This window comes from Lathamus discolor, chromosome 1, assembly GCF_037157495.1.
Source record: "Lathamus discolor isolate bLatDis1 chromosome 1, bLatDis1.hap1, whole genome shotgun sequence".
Taxonomy (NCBI): domain Eukaryota; kingdom Metazoa; phylum Chordata; class Aves; order Psittaciformes; family Psittacidae; genus Lathamus; species Lathamus discolor.
Window position 1 is genome coordinate 137,528,932 of NC_088884.1, and position 3,429 is coordinate 137,532,360.

The following is a 3,429-nucleotide window of genomic DNA, read 5'->3' on the forward strand; positions in this document are numbered from 1 at the left end:
GAGCCATTTACTTACTTTTATCTTCTCCACTATCAGAAACATTGTTCAGAAGCACCTTGGAGAAAAAGGATCCCCTTTGTTTCCAAAGGATATCAGACTCCAAATTGCTAAAGCCCCTGCATGTCTCAAATACCTTCATTCATCTTGCATTGCTTAGAAACAAGCTTGAAAGTTGATTTTAGGCACTAGAATCATAAGCCATTATATGATAAGCCAGAGAGGGAAGAGAACTGTAGTGAAAATAAAAACATTACCAAAGCATAATTTGCTGAACATTAACAAAGCAGATAAAGCAGCAACAAAGCACAGTAAAGGGCATTGTAAGAAAAGAAACAAATTGTCTACCAGAAGCCCAAAAATCGCAGTCATAAACCATTTGCAGATAAGTAATGCTTCTGAAAAGATTTTTCACCCTCGAAGTCACAATGAAGCACCTAAACTCTGCCTTATTCTTGCAGTGTCAGCAGGCCAGCACTGATCAGGGATAAAAGGCGACCTCAGGTGGCAGAAAGCAGCAGCTGCAGATTCTATAAACCAAACCACTGCTCCTTCAACAATTCAGCTCGTTTTAACTGCCCTGTCCCATGGACTCATACTATGCTCCTCGTTTAAGTAGAAACATTTGTTCTCTTATACTTGCCCCAGACATATGATTTTGACCCCAAAGGTCCTTCTGTAACATCCTGCAAACAAATGTAATTTTACATACATGAGAAAAAACATGTTTCAGGCTCCTGTTAGCCCATATTTAAATCCTTAAACTGGATTTATAGGGGTTTTCAGCTTCAGTTTGAAATTAAAAATTCCTAACTGGGAAGCCATGTCAGGGAGCATTCAGAATTTCTGCCTGAACCATGGAGATGGATCAAGACAACCAGCACCTTTGGGGGCACAAAGCTCCTTCCCTGTCAGCAGAGGACCCTGAATATCTTCAGTGCTGTTTCAGTGAAAGCATGGGAGCTAGTCACCTGCACGCTGAAGCTGCACCCAGCTTGTTCCAGTAACATCAACTCCAATCAAAACCCAAAGGGTATCCCCAACTTTAGTAATAAACTTGGTGCTCTTACACCCTGTTGGAAAATGGGAAATGACAATTTCAGGTCCTGCTCAGCCCCAGAGGTTTGAACTGCAGCTCCCAGGCTTCAGAGTGCTCTGTGACAACACCAGAACCATGGCTCCTGAAGCCAAGCTTACACTACACATAGAAATGCTTCACACAAGATCCCAGAGTAGGAACATATGCAAGAGGAGACTTGAGTCTCCACCTCGCTGAAGAACCCAGTACCATTAGTCTCAGAAGTTCCTCTCTTACACGTTACCTAGAGTCCGTCTTTCTTGTTCTCAGATACACACTGGTAGGCTCCTGATGTACTGCTGTCTCTTCCTGTATATTCCTAGAAACTTTAACTGACCTGCACAGAACATTCAGACAGGGCAGAATTAGGAATACAGCAGAATACATATTATTTAGAACTCAGATATTCTTAGTCTAGACCTTTTACTTGCCCCAAAAATTCAAACCTTTAGAAAATAATGTCTATTTATTTTACACATTTATATTTTCATGCTGCCTCTGAATGCATGAAGACATTCACAAACGTTTTCTTTCATAACATAGTATCTTATGAAAGCTGACATGAAGAAAGTGTGATTAGAAAAGAGCAAGATCAGTCACACACCCCTGCAGCAGGACCTGTTCTAGCACATTTCTTTCGTAGTTTGAAACATAGTGATTGCAACTGAGAGATGTACTGCACGTTTTTCTAAACCAGTCAGGTACAGAGGATTAGATCAGTGTGCAGATTCAAGGACAAAGAAAGTGTAGTTTTAACTTCCCAGTTCTAACCACAGTAGTAAAAGCAGTATACGAACAGTTTGTGGTCATAGCTTTTCTTATAAATTCTAATAAACTAATGCAAATGTCAACAGATACTTGCTGCTCCTTACACCTGCATACATATTAGCTTGCCTGATATTAGGCATTGTAAGGAACAGATCCACCAATACTGAATTACACAAGCTACTCAGAAGAGAATACCCCAACTTTAGATTTTGTCAGTGTCTACATGAACATTTCTAATAAGGTGAACATTTCTAAACCCTGTGAAAATCTATCCAAGTATGCTCACAGGCTTTGGACATTACACACAGAGATGACATATAGTCTCGTCTGCTATGCAAGTCACGCTTTGGTGTCTGACTTCTTGAAAAATATCCTGATTCCATTTTTTAATGGTTAAAAAAATTAAGGGATTTTCAAGCTTTTCCTGCATCTCACATGAATAAACCGCTCACATTACAAGGTATTTGCAGAGTCAGCCTGTGGAGAACATTAAGTAATGTGGCAAGATAATGGTATGTTTTGTATGGGTTATGGAAAGGCAAACCTGTGGCTGGCCATGCGTCAGAGCTAGCACTAGAGCATACTGCATAGAAGTGAGGCTACTCAGAGCCTCTGTGCAATGCTGGTACCAGTGCCAGTGCCAGCTGCTGTTGCAGGCTGGGAGGAAGCAGGACAGGAGCTACTGCTGTTTGCAGAAGAGAACTGCTGAAAGCGCAAGAAAGTCAATCCCATCACACCAAAACTTAATTTATCCTGCTCCGCTGGAGAGTCATGCAGAGAACAAGGTCAGAGGATTTCAAATCCTACCTAAAGGATATCTAAACTTAATGACACTTCCTTTGGCTTGGAAACATAAACAGCACCTCTAGGTGAGAAGTAAATTAGTTCAACAGTGGCTGGTTAATTCTAACTAACAAAGTCAGGCTTTCCAATACCATTTAAGATGAAGCTGTGTATTCCTCAAGTGCCTTTCAACTATTCTCTGCCCACAAAGATCAGTGAAGTGTTCAACTCTCAGAAACACAGTTCTAAAAACAAGGAAGCAAAATGATGGGTGACCAGGATAAAGGGACAAGCTTGGTGATGGCAGCAGTTACCTGACTCCACAGAACAAGAAACCCCAGGTAAAGGCACATCCTGCATTTGCTTACATAGAGAAACAATAAAATTAAGTATGCTCAAGCTGTTCTCAAAAGCACATGGTGAAGAATCAGAGGGAGAAAAAAACTCCACCCTCTTTCCTTCAATGTGTCCTATTCCTTTCAGTTACAGTATGTTTAGGTATTACTGCAAAGACACACAGTACTAAACACCAGCGTCACAAATGTGGTTTCCAAATTGAGAGGGTCATTTACATAAATCATCTGACTTGTTTCTCACAAGCATGAAACTTCCTTTGGACAACACTGAAGATCTTCTCTTTGCATAAGGGAAGCTCCGCACATATCCTGAAGGATATAAAAGACATTGCCAAAAGACTCCCAGAAAACACTTCTTAACAGTGTGTCATGTGTGTTACATCATAGATAACTAACTGCCTACGTCATAAAAAAGCCCCACTTCTATATAATCCCACTAAAGCATAG